The sequence below is a fragment of the Microtus oregoni genome, unplaced genomic scaffold, assembly GCF_018167655.1.
Source record: "Microtus oregoni isolate MIOR12 unplaced genomic scaffold, Mior012 000021F_ref0000039, whole genome shotgun sequence".
Taxonomy (NCBI): Eukaryota; Metazoa; Chordata; class Mammalia; order Rodentia; family Cricetidae; genus Microtus; species Microtus oregoni.
The window spans coordinates 11,535,001-11,558,490 of NW_024543080.1; positions in this window are offsets into that span (position 1 = coordinate 11,535,001).

The following is a 23,490-nucleotide window of genomic DNA, read 5'->3' on the forward strand; positions in this document are numbered from 1 at the left end:
GTGATATTGTGAAGGTTTTACCACCATGGGTTTGTTTTATGGTCTCAGGTCCTTCACAAGTCGTTATCCATTTGAATTACTGTTCACAGGGCAAGATGACAGATCAATTTACTCCAGTTACCTCATACTATTTATTGAAGAGACTATCTTTTTCCCATTTGTAATTTTAACTATTTTGAAGACCATTTGATATATATAGATGGATTTACTTCTTGGATCTCTGTTTTATTTCTTTGGTATCTATGTATGTCATTATATTCACAGTACCCTTATTATTTTTAAGGTTTACTGGTAAAAGGTGTAAGCATGCCTGATAGTTCTCCTGGAAGGGGTTGCTTTAAAAGATTTTCATATTATTATTATATCTCTTCTAGTTGTAAATGCTCACTCAATAGATTTTGGAAAAATGACATTTTATATTATGATACTAGAGAGATGTTGTTTTTGAAAATTGCAACAGGCTGGAGAGATGGCTCAGTGGTTATGAGCCAGCACTGTTTTTTTTTTTTTCCATTGGATTCACAACCACTTGTAATTCTAGCTAGCTTCAGGGTGTCTGAAATCTCTGACCATCATGGGCACCCACATTTATGTGCGTGCATACATAAACACGCACAATTAAAAATAATCTTTAAAAAAATTATAAAATTGTTACTGTTTCCCTCCTTTCTTTCTTTCTTTCTTTCTTTCTTTTTTCTTTTGAGTTTTGAGAAAGGGATTCTCTGTGTAGCTTTGGAGCCTGTCCTGGAACTAGCTCTGTAGACCAGACTAGCCTCTAACTCACAGAGATCCCCATTTTTGCCTCACAAGTGCTGGGATTAATGGTGTGCACAACCACCACCTGGCTTTTTCTGTTGTTATTATTTCTTAAGAGTCACATTCATGCCCAAACTTTACATTATTTCCAATTTTGCTTAATACAGAATTAAGTTTCATTAATCTAAATGTCATTACAACAACCTAAAATTTTAAAGTTTTTAGAAAATATTGAAAATTTTGCATGTTTTTATTGCAAAAATGATTATCATAATATAATTTAGGTTGTCAAATTCCTAATTTAACAAAACTCCCTTAAACAATGAATAAAAGACACTTTCAATTACAAATTCAAAAAGCTAAGTTTATTATTATTGAACAGTTCAACAATACACATTTCTGAAGAGATTACATAAGAATGGAGAGAGAAAGCCAGAGAGAAATATTGAACTGCAACAGACTCTGGATTATAGAGTGCTTTGATATATATTTGCCTTATGTTGTTAGAAAGCTAGATATATGAATATAAACATGGATATGTGTGTATTTTATAAACCATCTATACATGGGTCTAATTCATACATGCTTATGTATTGTACACTACATACTTGTACATATAAAATACTCTAATGGTCTCCTCACAGTTTGTTAAGAAAGACTGGACAACAGTTGAAGCCTGTGCATGGTTATTGACACTTATTTGCATAATTCCCTAACTTGAGGCCCTGTTGAATGCTCAGTTTTGCATTTCACTTTTTAGCTGCCAAGTAACCCATCCATATTCCCATTTGCTGAGGATTGTGAACCAATCATCTTGGGTCAGAATGAAACCTACCCTCAAGGTCATTACTTAATACAGTCAACAGAGAGAAATTTCTTTTCAACTTATTCAACAAAAATAGGGAGGTGCAGAGGGTCCCCAGGAGGCACATTGGAGCTAAATCAAATGGAAGATATTGCAATGCCAGAGGATGTGGCCTGGGAAATTATAGCAAGGATTTGGTTGGGAGGAGAACTTAGCTCTGGGTATTTCAATACTTTTTTATTTTGAAATACTGTTCTTTTCTTTATAAAAAAAAACAGCTTCAGGATTATAGTATAACTGATTAGATGGAAGAGATCATTTTTACAAATCCCATATTACTATACATAATAAATGCCCTTAACATTTTGTTTCCCCAATCCCTGGACTATTTCTTCACTATTGGCTACTTGTCCTTTTGGTTTCTGTAATTCCAATGTGAATTTCAGTCACAATATTTTCCTAACTATTTCTTTTTGTTTCTTGGCATATGGGCTTCTTCATAACAGAAGTGTATTATATCCAGATTTACATGCCTTGTGCCTGTCAAAGTATTTTACACATTGCAGTTGAGAAATAAAATATATGTTAAAAGACTAAACACAGCTGGAAGACAGCAGATGCCTATCATCCAGTAGCATAGTTTAACTTTACACACAGTCCCGCCAACTAAATTCACTACCTGTGGTGGGTAATATGGGTTGCCAACTTGACTGAACTCAGAGTCCGAAAATTAGTAAAGCACCGTTTAATATGTAGTGTGATATGGGTTAGTGAATTAAAGGAGAGAAAGACCCATCTTGAACTTGTGTGTCATGGTCAAAGAGATTATGGTCTGAATAGAAGAAAAGGCAGTAAGGGGTTGCTTTCCTGGATGCTTTCTTCTTGATTTGGTGCACTGTTTGATGGCTGTCTTGCTCTGTGGATGTCAGGTTTGCAGTTTTTGAATGTAAACCCTCACCAATGACTTTCCCAGGATCTTCTAGACCTCCAGCTCCATACTGTGGCCATGTCGTTGAGTCCTCTTATTGTCCTGTTTCCACTTTTTGTGGATTGGGTAGCTCATGGTTTTCTTGGATCCTCACTATGGAAAATCATTTTGTGACTACTGCCAGCTCTTGATAGAAGGGATCTCCTCTTTTATAATTATGTGTATACCCTACTGGGTCTGTTCCTCTGGAAAACTCTAATACATGGTGTGGATAGGCATAATTGTTTTTCAAAGAAGAAGGTGGACACTAATAGGGCACATTAATTTTAGAGTAGCCTTTTGTAACAGAAACCTGTGGTCCATGTTGACACAGTACCTGGGCTCCTGGAAGGTAGTTTATCTTTGATTTTTGGCATAAAATATAAAGAGGATCTTATTTCCACTCTCAATTTAATTTTTTTTTGTCTTAGGAAGAATTTATTTTTATCTCATTTCTTTGTAGTCAACAATTTTAAAACAAACGAACAGAGCTTACTTTTAGGTTAAAAATAAATATCTCAATTTCAAATAGAAATATTAAATTGCTGAAATTGTACCATATCATGGATAACATTGGAAACAATTAAGATTTTATTTGAAGTTAAAAGTTAAAGTTTCAGAGTGAGGCATATGTGTGCTGTAGGTATCTATGATATATAGTCAAGGTGTATGTAATTATATATACATGTTTATATTTTATAAAGATGAAATAGAGTGCTATATATGTTGAATCAAATACTATTATTCTAGAGTATATTTTTCCTTTTTTAACATTGGCGTCTCTGAATTTGATCTACAAACCTGTCACTTACTGATGAAGGTACATGCTAAGAGACTTAGATTTCATCGTCGTGCCTCACAGAGTGGATTTACACACATGAAGCCAGCTCCAACATAACTAGATGATCTGGAAGATGGATTTGAGCAAATACACTTAGCTTCTATTAAGCTTGTTTTCTTTCTTGCACTCCTCTGAAATTTCATCTTACATGTAGCTGGTAAGCGATAAGAGACTTCAAAGTCTGCCTTCCAGTAAATGTGGCCCTCATAATTAAATTGCTTGGAAGGTTTCTTTTTTGTGTTTTTCTCTTTATAATGCTGATTTAATCATCTTCAGCATATAGTGTCCTGTTGGCAGGTTTCCCACGTGTGCTTGTCAATGGAAGGTTATATGCTAATGGATGTTTGTTGCGGAATGGGAGCATGGGGATGCATATTCCCTACAGCAGAGCTTGCAACACAGGTTTATGGGATCCTGTTTATACCCAGTTGTTGCACATCTTACCTGATCATGTAAAGTCCGAGATCAACATATGCACACTATATTTTTGTGCCCTCGTAGGGTTTTGTGTGTTTTATTTCATTTCCCATATTACCTACCACCTTCTGATATTCATCAGAATTAATTACATCATACCATTGGGTGACCCTTGCCATCCACAGATTTAAGATTTGTTGTTTAAAGGACTCACAGGAAACCCATAGCGTTCACAGCATGGTGCTTGTACTTTGCGGTTTGTCTTTGTGTCCTTGAGGCTGGTGTGAGAGGTGAAGACCTGAAACTGTAAGTGAGCCTCATCAACTGTGCACCAGAATCACCACAGCTCTGTTTCTCTCAGCTTGTCACCGGGTATGCAGAAACCTTCATTAGAGTTCTTAAGGAGTTATTTAAATGCATCATTACATTCAGCAGATTTATGTGAGAAATTATATGCTGTAGTGACATTTACGCATGTGGGAGTTTGCAAAGGTCTTTTGACATCTCCCTGGTGAATGCTCCAAATCTATGGCATATGCTATATTCAACAGACTGCAGTTTGCTCTCTTCATATTAGGGATTGTCTCAAAAGGTATCGGTTTTAAAGTGAGAATCTGGGAAAGCCAGGATCTGGCAAACTCATTCAAGATGATTTTCCTTCATGAGACTAAAATGAAAATCACATCATTGGTGCAACTGAACAATATTCAGGCATGTTTCTTCCAAATACAAACACTTTTGTAAATAAAAATGCTGGGAACGAATGCATCAAGAAGTGTTGAGCCCAGTGATGGTGGTGCACGCCTTTAATCCTAGCACCCAGGAGGCAGAGGCAGATGGATCCTTGTGAGTTCGAGGCCAGCCTGGTCCACAGAACAAGTTTTATAAGGCATGGTGTTTCATAACTGTCATTTATCTCACTCGGTAATACCTTCAGATCCTCAAAAATCATCACTTTTTATTATGTTGGCAAGAACATGAGAGCTACTCAACTCACACAATTTTAAGACACAATTGTGTCTCTGAACACAATGCTTTAGGGAGATTACTAGAATTCATTTCTAAACTATAGTTTAATACAATTGTATAGCAAAAGACATAAAGACACACTTTTTTAATTTAAATTTTTTTGATTTGCTAAACAGCCTATATAATGTAATGTAATGAAAAGTAATAAAAATTCTACTATTTGCTATATGTTCTCAACTTCAGTCATAGTTTTTTAAAGGCACTTCTAACATAAATTTTATGTATATATTTTCTTTATTTTAACCTTGTATTCATTCTTTGTGGATTTCACATCATCCATCTCTATCCCACTCATCTCCCTGTTCCTTCTTATGTGCCCTCTGCTCTTGCACCCTCCCCAAGCCAAGATAAGACAAAATAAAATTTAAAGATGAAAAATGAAACAAAAAACCCACTTCTTAAATCAACTTTAAAGGCTAAAACAGAATTGGCAGAGGCTTGGAAGATATTCATATAAGATAAATGAACTCTTATTTACACACACACACGATTATTTAAACTATAATTTATTGTGATTTTGTTTCAAAGTTTTAGAGTCAAATTACTGGCTATACTTAATGTTTTGTTCAGTCTATTTATACCTGGAATTCAATATCAGAGTCTTAATTTTCAAAATTTAATGATAATGAAAATTGTATGTGATGGATTCAGTAAGAATTGTTTACTTCCCTTCACACCTTAACTCTGAATGTTGCCAAATAATTTGTTTGGTCGGTGATGTGTTGATACCTTGACTCAGGCCAAATCAGGGAATGTGTAATCCTTTCTTTATAATCCTTGCGACGGATTCAACTACGTATCTTCTGTTGCCTATATTGAGTTGACAGGGAACAAATATGTTGGCTGTAAGTCTGTAAGGTAATTTAGTTAACTGAGAACCGAACATGAAAGCTTTCTCAAACAGAACTTACAGGAGGGAGAGAAACTGGTGATTTTCCAGTCTCCATATGCACACAGAGAGGAGGCTACTTGAGGGTTCAATCCAGGAAGAGTGACCTTGTCAGCGGCATTCGGGCTATGCCTTCACCTTGGAATTGATAACTACAGAACTGAGAAAATTATTTTCTGCTGTTTACACAATGAAACCTGCAGTATTTTATTGTTGAAGTGTCATAAAACAAATATATCTTCTAAATAAATTTCAGCTCTAGTAAATTTGTCCTGAACAATGTCTTTCCACATAAATTCCTGACAAAAATATCTCTTCATTGGTGGTGAAGTAAAGTAACTGGAGTGTGATACATGCTTAGAAAGAAATAAAAGGATGGTAATTGAAAATGATAAAAGATATTTCACTTTGATTTATCCTCAGAGAAGCTAGTATTTCTGACTAGAGACAAGGAAATTAAGGTACCAGATCGGTAAGATTCCAAATTCCTTGAACTTCACACAACAGTAAATATATGTAACATTCGTTTGCCATCTACATCATGTCAAATATGGGAGATTTTTCTAAACACAGGCTAGAGACTAGGGGTGAGGGAAAGATAACTACATAGATGCCTAAATCACAGAAATACCTGTATGATTGTTATAGTTAGTGTAGTAGTCTATTATTATCAAAAATTCTTTGCTGGAGTCTTATCGCTAATCATTTAAGGTCATAAAAAGTTGTATGGCAGAATAAAGTAAATAAAATATTTACCCTTTCCCCAGCTTTAACTATGGGTATAACCATATGCACTTGCATGGTACATAGACATACACACAGACACACACACACCACACACACACACACACACACACACACACACACGCAGAATCAGATGTACTTTCACTTAATATAGCCTTCTTAAATAAACAGATGTTTAACTCATTTAGTCTCTTTAGCTACTAGGGGTGACCCTCTCCCTTCCATCTTCCTGCAGGAGGCTCGATAACTCTTCCTAGAATCTTCTCATGCAGGCATTCTGATTTTGGACTGTGAGTTTTTATCTTGATGAGACAGTTCTATTTTGTTAAGAAGCCGGCATGTGACTGTTCTTACGAAACCAGTGGCATGTCACCTTCTACCCATTCCAGGCACAGTGCATCTCCATATTGAACCATCCCCCTGCAGCTGCTGTTCTTTACATTTAGAAGACAGTATTGATTTTCCTCCGGCTTGGCTGGCCTGCAGCACTCCAGCTGCTGGGTGGCTAACTGATATGCTTTCCCTACCTGTGAGCTGCTTTCTGTCAGGTGCACTTGTCTTCGGTACACTGTTCCTTTGCTTTCTTATGCCTTTTTACCTTACTATCTAGATGCAGAGTCAGCATTGTAATGCCTTTGGTCAGCATGTTTTTTTGTATTCCCTGCAACTCTTGTTCTTTTTCAAGTTATTCACCCTTCTTTGTAGAATTTTAAGGTTAGTGCAGAATAAGTCCCTCTCACCAAGAGTTGTCTTTGGTAGGTGTTCACTTAACATGTCCATCTATGTGTTTCTTTATTCTTCAGGGACAGCTTACATGTCACTCATACAGATAAGCCTTCCTTTTTCATCCTAGCTAGGAAATAGTTGTCTTCCCTGTTTTTTTTTTTTTTTTAAATCTCATCACTTCTTCCCACTTCTTCTCCCCACTTCCCCTATCAGTCCAATAGGAAGAAAAGTGTCTAGAGAAGACAAAATGGTCAGAGGTACACCCACTCCCACTGTTAGAAGTCCCACAAGAACACCAAGTTAACAGCCATAACATATATTCTAAAGACCTGGAGCAGATACCTGCAGGCCCGCTACTTGCTGCTTCAGTGTCTGTGAGCCCACACGAACCCTGCTTAGTTGATTCAGTGGGCCATGTTCTCCTGCTGCTCTCCTTTCCCTGACTCCTCCAATCTTTCCTCCCCCTCTTCTGCAGGGTTCCCTGATCTTCGACAGTAGCAATACTCTTATGGTAATAATGAAGAAAAACTCATTTCTTCAATGATGAGTTGAAGGCACGCAAATAAATAGTTGTTAGATTTTGACTCTCACACATGGCATTTTCTATAATCAAATACTGTATTTTTTTGTTTTGGATAATTGATACTATCTTTGTTGAAAAATATCATAACAAATAAACAGACAATTACAGATACAAGTGAATGTGAAATAAAAGAACAAAACATAAAATTAACTATATATCTTAACATTAGCAATGAAGTATATTTGCAGATACAAAGTAATTTTTTAATTATTATTATTAATTATTATGTACGTGCACAGACACACACACCTATCAGACAGAGCAGATTTGCATTTTCATGCTATTTAAATTAAGAAGGATATGTGTAGAAGGAGCTGCAGGCTGAAATAATTATTTGGAAACTACATTCTTCCAAACACCGCTTGTTTCATTAGCTCTAGCCTCTTACTGGCCAACTCCCACATCCTGACCAACCCATCTCTAATAATCTGTGCAGCACCACGAGGTAGTGGCTTACCAGGAAGGATCTCAACTTGCGTCCATCTTGGAGAGGAGAGCTACAGCAACTGCCCCACTTCCCCTCCTCCCAGCATTCCGCTCGGTCCACTCCACCCATCTAAGTTCCGACCTATCAGGCCAATCAGTTTTCTTTATTAATTAGCCAATAAGAGCAACAGATAGATAGAGACAATCCCAATCATTTTCCTTTTTTCTGTTCAAACAAAAAGGAAGGTTTTAACTTTAACATAGTAATATTACATACAACAAAACAGTCATCAAGCAAGAACAACAGTTACAATATTCATGTCTAGGGATAGGATGCTATGGAGAGGGTGTAGTAATAAGAGGAGTGGCGGGGCTGCCTCCCTGGCACCCCGGCCACCTGCTCGGCTAGCTTAGGCCCCGAAATGATTACACGGACACTGTATTCTTTTGAACACCGCTTGGCCCATTTCTATCTGGCCTCTTCTAGGCTAATTCTCACACCTGGACTGGGCCATTTCTGATCATCTGTGTAGCGCCCCTAGGTGCGTTTACCGGGAGGATTCTAGCCTATGTCCATCCTGGGTCGGAGCTTCATTGCATGCATCTGGCCTGGCGAGGGGAGCATGGCTTCTCTCTGAGGCGTCTGCTCCCGAGAGGAGAGCTGTCGAGTCTGAGCTCACTTCCGCTTCCTCCCAGCGTTCTGTTCTGTTTACTCCTCCCACCTATCTTCTAACCAATGAGGGCCAAGCAGTTTCTTTTTATTTAACCAATGACCTTCCTCCATCAAGAGGGTCTTCTTTGGTTTTCACAGAGGATGAGATCCTGTGGATTGCTTCTATTCCAATATGGTATGATGGACCATGCCCTCCTGGGGGGTTGCTGTGAACACCCTCAAAAATTGCTTTGCTCAACTGCCGACTGTGATGAACCTGGCACACAGGTTATACCATGAAGGATCTGATTGGCAGCACCCCCATTCAGCACAAAGCAGTTTGGAGAGAAATAACTACGTCCATATTCCCAAATATTGTTTGTGGGTGTTCTTTTACATTTAAAGAGGGAGATGATGTGGATATGAATAATTTACATTGGTATAAATTTACTCTATTGATATAAATTTAAGGTCAATTTTGTCATATGTATATGTATTTCTGATATTGATTGAGGTGTTGTGATTGTGTAGTTCATTTAAAAATGTGATGTGTAATTAGGAAATATGGGTTGTTAATGGATAATCATCAATGGTATTCAAGCTTGTAGTTATGTTAGTTAAATTTTCTAAATATATAGAAATATATTTCAGTTAGATAGGCATTCTTTATATCTTTCAAAGACTGCAGAATATGGCATTTAATGTTTTAATAACTTAGGGCTTTTCATGACAATGAGACATGTCTGCTACTTCATGAGAAGGATGGGCATTGAAGAGGCTCCTTGTGGAGCTCGTTAGCCATTTGGGCAGGAAACTGATCTTGCCTGGACTTATGCATAAAGTGGACACAGAGAACTCACAGAGAAAGGACTGCTGAACTTGCCTAAAGATGAGATGGTCTTTCGTGGTTCTTGATTCATGAAAGAGTCTGTGAGACATTCTGCAGGATACAGCAGAAAGTGACTGAGCTGCCTTTGAAATTTCCTGCTTCGTGGAAATGTCTGCTAGAAACTATGGGCCTGTAGGTTGAAGGTGGATGCCCCAACAGTACAAAAGAACTTTGGATGACTGTCCAGGCAGCGAGATGTCTCTGTCATTTCTAGAGTCTGGAAGTTGCTTAGTCCTTGTTTTTTAGGTAATATTATATCCTTCTGGAGTCTTTGATGGAGTTGAAGAATAAATAGATAGTTATAGTTTTCCTTAATTACAATAAAAGATAGGATAGTCAAATACTGTATTTTGACACATAACTTGACTCAGCTGATATTAACAGTTCAGGTGAAATCTTTCACACTTGGAGTGATGGGGCAGAAGCACCCAGCACTATGAAAACTACTGTTACTTTCACTCCTTCATTACTGAGAAAATCAACTCCATTAATTCATTTCTGGAACACAGATCTTGGTCCTAGGTTACCCAACTGATAAGCTGATTATTAAAATATATGTTCTCATGTTACAAAGGTTTGTAAAATTAGACCATCTGTATCATCTTCATTGAAGTTTATAATTTAATTTAGCAAACTGAAAGCTCTTGGACGTTCTGGAGCTTAAAAATTTACATTAAGACAAGAAAAATGACTTCAGTTTCTTTAGCCAAACCACTCTGAGCTTGTGCGGTCAGTGTATAAATTAGAGACATGACTGTTTCATGCTATGGTTAAGGGGAAAGCTTTTATTTTAGATATGAGAGATAGAACAGCCAGAGGCATCTGAAAGATTCCAGAGAGAGGGTGAACATAGCAAAAATAGCAGGGTTATGAGGAGAATGTGTAGTGGGGCTGAGGAGAGGAAACCTGTGAGCTGAAAGGTGTTTAGGGTAGACGATGACGTAAGAAGGAGGACATGGAGGCCAACATGGACTTTGAGATATATATCACAGGTCCTTGTGAAACCAAGAGAGTCTGCAGGTCAGCTGACACTGTGTTATACTAACAGGCACCTAAGGGAGGCATTTGTTCCTTCTGCCACTGATAATGGAAATGGCTCCTTTTGGTCGAGAGGAAACAGCCTCACAAGTTCCCCAGGAATGTTGGCTTTTATTGAACTACTGGAAATCCTCCTATATTCCAGTTCCAGACCATTTCTGGATATTTGGGAATTTTAGAATTTGGGAAATGAGTTTCCTTTGGATGTGAGTGTCAGTGGTAGTATTCTTCACTGGATCTGAAAGTCTATGTTTCTTTCTTTTCTTTCATTTTTTTTTTAAAGATCATAGGCAAATAAGATTGCTGAATCCATTTCAGGTTAAAAAAGCACTTAAACCTAGTGTTTTAAGAAACTCTTGTATAGACTACTATTCAAATTACGGCATTCCTTTTGGAGAATATATTTCATTATGTATGAAACAACACAAAACTTTACTAAGTGCCAGCATTTGGGGGATGAGAAGCAATGCCTCTTGCTCTGGCTGTGCGATATGCCCTTGGCCTAGCTTTAGGCCACTACATCATTCTTTTTCCCTTGACCTGCCAGAAAGCTCTCTCTTCTTTCTCTTTTTACTATTCAAATTCCAGGCAACTGCTGGGCTTCAATCAATTGGCAGATTGTAAAATATTGTTGCCCTCGAGCAAGTCACAGGTTCTTATCATGCTTTTCCCATTAGTGCCTGAAAAGAGACTCTTTTAATGTGGGCATGTACTCTGTTTGAACCGCTTGTGAACATTATTCTTTCCCCTCCTCTTACTGTAAGCATTATTGTCTGATCACCAAGACAGATGGAAGAAAGGAAGGAGAGGAGAAAGAAAGGAATACAGGATAGCGTCTTATGTTTCAGCACATAGTTTATGACTGTGAGGCTTTATAGAGCTGAAGTAGAATTCTGGGACCTGATCTTAGTTCTAATTCTTAAGTTGTTAATAGGAAAAACATTTTGGATTTATATAAACATATGAAGAATTTAAATATTTAAATAATAGCTATATGTTTTTGGACAAAGAAGTCTTCATGCTTTGCATCTAAAGGAACAGGGCTAGAGAGGTGACTTAGTAGTTACAAATACTTTGGGCCACTGCAAAGGACACAGATTCTGTTCCCTGCACCCATATGCTAATGCTCAATAATGTATACCTCTAGGGAAAACATCAAACTCTTTTGTGCACTACAAATACTAGACAATCACCTGGTGTACACAAATATATGTAGGCAGATATACATAGAATAAAAGTTTCAATTAAAATACTAAACCTTTAAAAGATAGAACATTAATATAATTTTTTTCTTCCCAGATTCACGGAGATAGTTATCTACACTTCATATGATTAAGGCATTGACATGAGTTGGTATGCTACTAATAATGTTAAGTGCTTTCAAAAATTTTCTTAAATTAGAGACACTGCAATATAGACACATGGCACCACACGGCTTCTTGGGATGAGAGATTAAGCCCAACACAGTGAGTGTTTACTTCTGTCCACACTGCTGTAATGTCAAAGCTACAGAACAGAAGTGATATATTTGCCCAAACTTTTCAGGCTTCAATGCAGTTGGATATTTGTTTCTCTATTCTGATTTCCCAGAATGTAAAGTCAAGCTTGAGTCAGTTGGAGATATTGATCCTAATGGTCATGATTTAGCAGTTGGATACAAATTACTTCAGTTCTCTGGGAAGAAGTGACTGCTAGTCCAAAAGTCTGTCTCTTGTTCAAAGAAAGTCCCAAGTCATGTACCAAAAATGATCACTTCTTGCAGTGATTATTCAAAATGCTATATTCATATAGGTATAATGACATATTAAATAATCAATCTTTGATTAATTCTAAGCCAGAAAAAAAGGAAATAGAATTTGGCTTAAACTATGAAAAGAGATTTAGCTTATTTTAAACCAACCAACCAACCAGCATTTAAAAGATTTAATTTTTTTGTTAGCTTCAGGTCTCATCAAAATCTTAAAATCTGTCACATTTGATCATGTGGTGTATTTATGTCTTTTGCTCTGTTGTTTTAGGATTAGAATAGAATGAAAAGAACAAAAGAAAGAGCCAGAAGGTCTGAGGTTGACCTACTGGTTTCTTTTTCTGTGATGTGGCTTTAGAATATAGTTTCTATGCTCATTCCCTTTATTTAAAAGAGCAAGCAGATCAGTGAGTGAGTGACTTGCATAATATCAGTACATATAAGTATATATAAGTATTTGTAAGAATACATTCCACAATATCTGTTTATATGATTAGCAAATATAAGCACCAGGTATATTTTTTGACGTCTAATTTCTTTCTACTTTGGACAGCGGATCTGGGTCAATTTTTTTGTACCTATGTGACCAAATGCCACGATCATGCATAATTTGCTGTGGCAGAAACATTGTGTAGAGAACTAGTGCACATTGCTTGCAAATGCTTTAATATCTCCAGTTCTCACACTTCCGTATGAGTATCAAGTTAGACTGTATAGTTGTTATTATTGCTCGTTTTCTCCATCTGTCTGGCAGTGAAGGGCATTCCCAGTGTCCTGGAGAAGCCTCTCATGCAGTGCCATAGAGCCATCTGAGGTGTGTAAACAGCTCACTCTCTTCCTAGTCAAGCGTTTCCCTCATCTGTGAAATAGGAGAAGAGAAGATAATAGGATTCTTTCAGATTTGTCAAGGATTTGCAGAACTGACCAGATTAGTTCCTCTACTTATCAAACAAGCAAACACTTTAATTTTTTTTTACCTGCATTGACTGCATCTTCGTGTGGTCTAAAGTCGTCTTTCCTAAGACTCTATTAAAACATGGTTTTTATTCCTAGAAAGTTTTGAGGATGACATCTGTATCTCAGAGTACTGAAGCCACTTGTATGCCTGGGTGAGGATGTCATTAGTTACCATGAGAACAAACCTAAAAGAAGGACTTTTATTCTATTTTATAAAGTATTTCTTACCATTTTCTTCATATTATGTTTTCTGGTCATTCTTACAGACAGCAGCTGAATTTCCTCAATTGTGCACCATCAGTCTCTAGTGTTTATACCACTGTGACAAAATTCTCATCAATGTCTTCAATACTTGAATGGAAATAATTTCCTAGTAACCTGTGATTTTTTACAGAACAATATCCTTTTGTGGCTGTTTGTATATAATATGAATTATATAACCATTTCTCAAAGTTTGTTTCTTATGTTTCAGGTATTTGCATTAATTTTTGCCTTTTCAAGTTTAATGACATCTATACTGAAGTCTTTCCTCAGTGTCTGGAAGTTCTCAACTATCTTTCAATTCCAAGACTGAAACACTGGAGCCTTCAGTTTGATGTTTGGACACAATTTACCTGTGAGCTTCTGTGGAGGTGACAAAGCAGGGTTTATCTGCTTGCTTAGGCACATCTAGTCTTTAGTACTTGTGTACATTATTCTGTCCTACATTTCTATCTCCTTTCCTAGGTATGGTCAGTGAAGTCTGGCTTTCAGGGATGTGTAGCAAAAATCGTAGTTCTCTGTATATAAAACTTTTTCAAATTATTTCAATATATCTAAAGTGCATATATATATATATACTTTTTAAAGAAAGATTATTCTCAATAACTTTTCTATAAAAATAAGTTTGATGGTTTGGCCCATCTAACTTCACTACAAGTAGGAACTTTTAGTATATATAGTAAGGTCTATTCTTCCTTTCTATCAACATGACAAACAAAATCAAAAGGAGCTAGTGAGGCGCTAACATGTGAGGAGGATTAATCCAGTGATTTCGGTCACAATGCATTCCAGGAGGAGCTACCCATGTCACTGGAATTGGACGGTATGGTTTATTCTCCCTTCCTGGATTTGGATAACCAAATGGAACAGGAGGAGGATAGTGACTCTGATGGCCATTCCCTCGGTACATTCCTGGCTTTTTTCTGGGCAATGGATGCCACATTGGAAGAGGTGGGAATATCAGTTCTGAAATCTGGTACACCGGGCGTGGTGTTGCAGTCACTGAACTTGGTTTCACTTCCACTTCTTTGCTTGTTTCTTCACCTGAAGAAGATGATCCTGAGTGACTGAAATAGTTTGAGAAACTTTATTAACGTTAGTGAAGTGCCTGAGTTTTTAATATTGGACTTAAGTATTTATATATTGTGCATTGACTGTCTTGGATACAAAAGTACTGTAGGAGTGGGCGATGTGTTCTAGCACCTTTGAGCATTGACTTTATGGAGAGTAAGTTATTTATACACAAGGAAATATATTTTATGTCATTATTTAGAAAAATTGCGTGAAATCATGTAGTTGCAAATAAAAAGTAGTCTGAGGCAAAAAAAAAAAACTTTCATGACTATTGAATTGTGGTTCTATACTGAACATTCGGTGTCCTCTCTTGCCACAGATTTAATGTAAGAATTTATTTTTGTTTTACTTTTTAATTCTATGAAGAGTATCAATATATAGTCTTTTATGAGGTCTGACTGCTTGGATGTTTCACTGATGTTACATCCGTTACACTGATGGTCCAGTGCTTTTGTTCGTAGGTAGTCCTTCTACAGCGCCTACTGCTTCTGCTATCTTGCTCACATTTTATTGTGTAAATACACAACTTCATATTTGCTTCCCTCCAGTTGGCATTCAACCTTTAAAAAGGTTTTAAAAATTACTCTTGAATAATTAATTACCTTGTATGCACCCAGTTTTCCTCTCCAAGGACTGTTGACAACAATGCATATATGCACCTGTTCCATAGTCTCTTCAGGGCTCCTTTTTTCTCCCCTTCTTCATCTTTCCCACTGTCATTTCAGTATGTCACAGCATAAAATGACGCACACCCTTAACCCCCAATAGTTACCATGCATTCTCTTTAATTTTATGGGAAAGGCTTCCCAAGTCCAGGTAAAATAGAGCACGTACTAAAGAACAAGCATTGACAAATTAAATTAATTTGCACCTACTCTTGCTTTTTGGTTGCCTGAATTATGAAAGACAATATTAATACAAATGAAAGTGTTTAATAAAAATGCCAAACTTTAGTTTCTCTCTAATTGAAGGACAGAATATAGAGATTAAATTTCTTGATTTTGAGGGCGCTAAGATAGGGTCTCATTATATAGCCCTGGCTATCTTGCCACTATATAGACTATATAGCTAATAAGGATGGTGGGCACTGTGGATAATCACATTATATGTACTTATTTTTACAAAACTTCTTTGAAAGTTACTTTACTAATGACCTTGAGTAGAGTTTTCTTCCTTTTATTTGATTCATGGCTTCCCATGCTTGGTAGGAATGGATCAACTCAACTTCCCAGGGTTTTCTAAAAGGTGAGCATATCCTGCTAGCTTGGAATAATTTTATTTAAAAATTAGTATTTTAATAATTCGTAGAGAAGTTCCTGTAACACACTGTGATCATATTCATCCATCTCTCCTCTTCTCTCCCTTCTGTTTTTTGATGACACAACTTTGCACCCGGCATCTTGAACCCCGGGCTCTTGCCATCTTCCCCTGTCTCTTTTGTGGCATTCCCTGAGTTGTCAGTGCAGGGACTATATTGGGGATGGGCATCATATGGTCAGTTGTTCTTTGCATTTTGACCAGTTGTGGCTTTCTTCAGTGATCTCCACCTGCTGCAAAAGAAGCATCTTTAATGAGTGGGGAGAGCTACAGTTATCTGCAAATTTAAGAATAAGTATCTAGATTCCAGTTAGCAATATTCTGATTTAGGAAAGTGGCAGTAGTGGGTAATCTGCTGAGATCCCTGGCCTTATCAGCCACAGGAATTTGGCCAGGTTTATAGTACCAAGCATGAATTCCTTTCTATTGTGTAGGTCTTAAGTCCAATTGGGTGGCTATTATTACCCTCTAGAATATAAGGACCACTATTGTACCTTCCAGAACATTGTACCACTCTGGTCATTGTTGTGGTTTGTGCATGTTACAGCTAGATAGGACTCCTGGTGGCCTTCTCCCCTTGATATATTGGATAGCACCTTCAGATGCTATGAGAGGAGGCTTCTGGTCACATTCACACTAACTCCTCCAAGTTCTGTGACTGACATGTGTGGTGTTTTCAGCAACAAAGTCTTACCTTTTAAGGAATGCAATCAAGGGCAATGGAAATTGTCTGAATTATTTTGGAAGACTTTTGAACTCCCTTGATTAGCAACTCACAATGTTTCCCGTGCCTGGCACTGGGGTTAGTCAGCCCAAGTAGCATAACTTCTATCTATCTATCTATCTATCTATCTATCTATCTATCTATCTATCTATCTATCATCTATCCTGCCGGTGTGTCTGTTTTCCTTTCTTTTACCTTCTCCATTCTCCCCTTCTCTAGGTGTCTCCTCTCACCAATTTTTCCATATATCCCTTCATAGTACTGTTTTTTTTTTAATCACCTTGTATTAAGAGCTCCTTATCTTCCCACTCCCCACTGTGGTTCCTTTTTATTTTCTTGATATCTGCAATTACTTTTGGTTATATATTCACATTTTAAATTTTGAAACTAGAAACTACAAATAAAGAAGACATTCAGAGTTTGTCTTTCTTAGTCTGTGTTACCTCACTCAGTATAATAAACTACTCTTTGTATACTCTTTATTAAGAGAACAATGCAAAAATGAAGACACTATTTTCTTTCCATTTTTTCTCTTTTTTTTCAAATCAGGGTTTCTCTGTATATCTCTGTTCTTTTCATTTTTTAATGGCAGATTAAAGATTCTTATCATCAATGTGATAGTTGTGTCATTGCTTTTTTTAAGGAAATCAATTTGTTTATATATGTTCACACTCCCTTGTTCGCTTTTTCCCTCCCTCTCTTCCTCCCAATCACTCTTTCTTTCATACACACACATATGTGCCTGTATATCTGTTTCATCTTGTGAACTTGGCCAACTAAAATACAGGGTAATCTGCAGTATAAATTATCAAAATGATACTAGTGTAATATGATTTTGTCTAAACAGTCTTTCATCATGCAGTCTTTTAAAAATTCCTTTCTATATTTTTTGTGTGTGGATATTTGTACAACAGTGCACATATAATGTGGTCAAAGGACAACTTGCTGGGGTTGGTTTTCTCCTCTCACCATGTGAGTACTGGGAAGTAAGGCTTGGCAACAAATGCCTTTACTGATTGATCCATCTTACTGGCCATTATATCATAAATCTAATAAATTAATTTAATGCAATTTAAGTGCATATCTTTTACTTGAGCTGTAGAGTAGTTTCCATTAACAATGTACTTAATTATCATTTTATTTTCTCCATGTTCATAAACCTCAGATACCATACATGTAGTCAAGAGTCTGTATATAATTAAAACTAGTTCCTGAGGCTTTAGTTTCATTGGTTTTACCTGTACAAAAGGGGACTATTAGTCCCCAAAAATGTTTTCTAGTAAAAGTATTTTCTTCTTTTCTCATTAGAGCAGCTAGGAAAATCAAATATGAAAACAGAAAAACACCAAGGAGAAAAACATGTGTGTTACCTGGATATACATCTTACTATTTATTTTGAGTTCAGTAAAATTTTGTTTCCAAATTATTAACTTTTCTAGTTAAATGCAGGAAGTATTTATTGATTCTATATTGATGGTGTTTATTTCTGAGTTGATATTGCTATCTTAAATGTCAGTCTGACTCATGGAAACTTTTCATCAGTCCATGGTATTACACCTCATGCATGGACCTCATGCAATATCCAAATAGAATATTTAGATGGAGAGTGGTCAGAGCTTTACAGTCATTACCAACGTTTTTTTAGTGTGGGGATAAATGTCCTTTATATTGTTCAAGGAAATCTCTGGCTAAAACCTTTTGGAAAGTGCCATTGTTTATTTTTTTCTGGGGCACAAAATCAATGTGCTTTTTCTCCATTTCAGAACTGCTACATTAAAATGTCATGACATATGTGTTTAAAATGTAAAATCCATAAAAGAGAAAAAAATCCATTTAATGTTGATGGTATTTTACTCTTACCCTTTCTTCATGGCACAAAATGTTTTCCTTCTCTTTCATTCATGACCAGATTTAAAAGTCATTTGTTTACAGATGTCTGGAGAATGCTCCACTTTTTCCTGGGGTTTGTAGAGGGGAGGGTGATGCTTCCACATCCAGCCAACCTCTTTGTTAAGCTGGAAAAATTTCTTTTTTATTTTTTTATACCTACTAAGAGAGACAGCTTGAATATGGCTCATCCTTTGCATTTCATCAATTTAGACACTTCTGTTTGTTGTATAAAAAGATATAAGGAACACACATATACACGCACGCAGATTTAGAAGTTTATGGGAAATCTTGTGAAAAACAGACATTTTATTATCAACTTTAAAAATCACCAAAGGAAGGACCTATGACAGCTGAATCTTCATATTGTAGACTATAGCCTAATAATTCAGCAATTTTGTTGTTGTTGTTTAAGACAACTATTCAGAAGCAGGGTGTGATGGTACACATCTATAATTTCAGCACTTGGAAATTTGAGGCATGGGAATCATACATCTGAAGGCAGTTTATGCTATCTAGAAAACTGAAGACCAGCCTTAAATATATGACCAGACTTTGTTTCAAACAAAAGCCAAAGCAAAAACCAAACAACAATAACAAAAGGCAAAAATAAAGCAAAATAAAATAAAAATATATAAAAATACAGAAAAAAAACTGCTTATTGGGAGTCATTGGCTAGACCCATCATCTACCATGGAGCCTCTGCTGCTTTAGGCATATCAGAAGTAGAAGTGTTGGTCTTGCTGTAGGAGCCAGCCATGACAAGCTAGATAGAAACAGACCACCCTAAGGAAGTTCTTAAATTCCAACCATTATCACCTGCCAGAGTAGGACTCAGCCATCTCTAAGTTTAATGGAGGCCTGAGTCTCAGTAGTTTACAATGAAGCAAAACCTGGTTACAGGAAGGACCACAAACTGAGATTACCCAAGCACCACCCAGCAACTGAGAATCCAAAGGAAATGCTGAACGTTCCAATCGTTGTAGATAGGATCACCCCCCAGCACACACTCACCAGGGCACCCCTAGACAAATGTCAGCCAATCAGGGGTCCTGAACCTTAGAATCCCTCACCCCACCTTTACTACTATAAAACCCCAACTCCAACTGAGCTCGGAGCTCTCCGATTGTTCCAATACATTGGACATGTGGAGAGATGGAGTTTGCAAACTTGTATAAAATAAAGCCTCTTTGCTTTTACATACTGGTCTTGGTCTCCTTGTTGGTTTTGCAGGGACTTAGCAGATCTGGGCATAACACTTGATAGCTGAAAGAAAGAGCTTAAAGTACCAGCTCCTTCAAATAGATGTAGGCGATCTAAATAGAAGGCCAGCAACTAATATTTAACTCTAATGTATGCCAGTAAAATGAAGTTGCCTAAACAGTGTTTGCCCCTCTTCTAAGTGTGATGCCCAATGACTCACAAGAAATCTGCAGCTACAATCTGTTCACTGTATTTGAACATTTCTGTTGGTGCTTAGGGAACTGAATTTACAGCTTGATTTCCTTAGTTTTATGTAATGGTTAAGAGGAATAGTATAATTCAGTATCTGGGTTTGCATCAGGCCTAGCTCCTAAGGCAAATTATTTTGGTTCCCCAAATTTCCTAGGCTTCTATAGGAATGGTCATTGTTCAAATTTCCAATCACAGATATATGGTAGAATTTTACTCAGAAATGTTTGTAAGGTTTAAAAATGTTTCTAAGACTCTAAGCAATAGTGGAGAGGGTACCTAAAATGCCCTTCCCCTGTAATCAGATTGATGACTACCTTAATTGTCATCATAAAACCTTCATCCAGTAACTGATGGAAGCAGATGCAGAGATCCAGAGCTAAGCACTGGGCCGAACTCCTGATGTTCAGCCATAGGGAGGGTGGAGAGACTTTGCAAGTAAAGGGGCTGAGACCATGATGGGGAAACCCACAGAAACAGCTGACCTGAGCTGGTGGGAGCTCACTAATTCCAGAATGACAGTTGGGGAAGCTGCATAGGACCAAACTAGCCTCTGAATGTGGGTGACATTTGTATGGCTTAGGCAGTTTGTGGGGCCGCTAAAAATGAAACCAGTATTTATCCCTAGTGCATGAACTAGTTCTTTGGAATGCATTCCCTATGGAGGGACACCTTGCTCAGCCTAGATACAGGTGGGAGGACCTTGGTCCTACCTCAAATATGTGACAGACTTTGTTGACTTCCCATGGGAGGCCTCAACCTCTCTGAGTAGTAGATAGGAGGTGGGGTGAGAAGAAGATGGGGGAGTGGAAGGTTGGGAGGGTGAGGGAGCTGGGATTGATATGTAAAATAAGATTCTTTTAAAAATAAAAAGTGTTTTGCTGAGAATTTAATTTTTTTCTGATAACTGAGAGTAACCTGCTTTTAGTATTTTGTTTGTGATTACAATATAATCACATAATTTCTCCCTTGCCTTTCCTTCCACCCAGCCCTCACATATACCCCTTCTTGAGCTCTTTTAAATTTATAGCCTCTTTGTTCATTAATTGTTACACATAAGCCTCCTATGCCCCAGACACTTAAATACACAATATATAACCTGCTCAGTCTGAATAATGTTACGTGTATGCATGTTCTCATGTCTGATCATGTGATATTGTATAATCCATTGGAGTGCTCTTTCTGGGGGAAGACTATTTCTTCAGCTCTCAGCATCCCTTAGTCGCCTGCAGCTCTTTGTGTAGGGTTGAGGACTCTTGGCCTGTCCCCAATGGCTTTTCCATTCTTGTCCGTGTTCTGCTCATGCTTAGGCAATCCTTTCAGCAAGACTATGGATGGAGCTTCTGACATTCCTAGGAGACACAATCACACATCAAATTCCGCTTTCCTCGGGTGTTTGAAATCTTTCTGCTTTCCTTTTAACTTTAATTATTTTTCATGGTTAAATTGTTAATGTTGCTCCATTTTTAGTGGTTTATAGCTGTGTTTACACATTTTGTGTTTGTGTTAGATCACATGCATGCAAATGTGTCTGCCTATATTTGCAGAGGCCAGGGCAACACTGATGCTAGGTCCTCAATTGCCTCAATTGCTCCCCACCAATTTTTTTTCTTTTTTAATTTTATTAAACTTTAAAATTTTAAAAAAAAATTCCGCCTCCTCCCCGTTTCCCATTTCCCTTCCCCTCCTCCCACACATTGCTCCCTCCTCCCACTCCCCTCCCCCTCTCCCCCTCCCCTCCACTTCATTCCCCCTCCCTCTCGAGAATGAAGAGCAGTCCAGATTCCCTGCCCTGCGGGAAGTCCAAGGACTTTCCACTTCTATCCAGGTCCAGGAAGGTGAGCATCCAAACAGGCTAGGCTCCCACAAAGCCAGTTCATGTATTAGGATCGAAACCTAGTGCCATTGTCCTTGGCTTCATATCAGCCTTCATTGTCCGCCACGTTCAGAAAGTCCGGTTTCATCCCATGCTTATTCAGTCCCAGTCCCGCTGGCCTTGGTGAGCTCCCAATAGATCAGTTCCACTGTCACAGTGGGTGGGTGCACCCCTCGTGGTCCTGACTTCCTTGCTCATGTTCTCCCTCCTTCTGCTCCTCAATTTGGATCTTAAGAGCTCAGTCCGGTGCTCCAATTTGGGGCTCTGTCTCTATCTCGATCCATCGCCAGATGAAGGTTCTAATAATTTGTGATCCTAGAGAAGCTAAATAAGAAGGTGAACCCAAAGAAAAACATATAGTCATCCGCCTGGATATGGAAGTAGACAAGATTGCCTGGCAAAAACTGGAAACTTGGGGGTGAGGTGGCATGGGGCTAAGGGGAAATGGGATGAGAAACGTGAGAAGGGGAGAATGGGGGGAGCTTGGGGGAATGGGATGGTTGGGATAAAGGAAGGGTGGATAAGGGAGCAGAGTAAAATATATCCTAATTAAGGGAGCCATCTTAGGGTTGAGCCTCTAGAGGGACTCGCAGGTGTCCACGGAGATGTCCCCAGCTAGTAACTTGGGCAACTGAGGAGAGGGAACCTGAAATGACCCTATCCTATAGCCATACTGATGAATATCTTGCATATCCCCACCATTTTTTTTTTTTTTTTTTTGACTACGTCTTTCCCTGACCTAGGGCTTGCTGGTTTGGTTTGACTGGCTGGCCAACAAGCCTCAGAGTTCTCCATCTCTCCACCTTGTCAAGCTGCCCAATGTAGGTTTTCCCTCTACTTCTGAGTGTTCGTCCATGCTTATGCATCAATTCCTTAAACACCAAACAGGCTGGGTCTTCTGCCCTTATCTTTGGAAAAGCAATGTGAAAGATTAAGTCTGATTTTGTTGGAGAAGTTTTTTAAACAAAAACTTTAAATGCCCTTGAGTCCCTGGAGGAGTGAGACTTAGTAGATCCAAGCTAAGTTGCCTGAAATTGGCCTTGGCAGCAGTGTCTAGTGTCAGAACTTGATGGATCAGAATCATCTGCTGACCAGAATAACTCTTGGTCAGTTACTTCCCTCACTGAGACACAATGCCTCATCCGTGCATCTTAGAGTCAGCTTTATTTAACATTGTCCTTCCTAGGACTTCAGTGTATTATGGCAAAAAGACTTGGTACGTCAGATCCATGGTAGCTGGTACGCGAGGGCCACTTTAAATTGCTGGGATTGGTGGTGAGGGCAACCTTAAAATACTCACCTCGAGTGCCCTCAGTCTGTCAGCTAGGCTCCGAGTCCCAAATTTCACAGTCTATCAAGACAGTGCTGCCATCCGAGTAATAAGTGCTCAAAACCAAAGCCTGTATGGGGATCCCAGCCTTAAGTCATGTCTA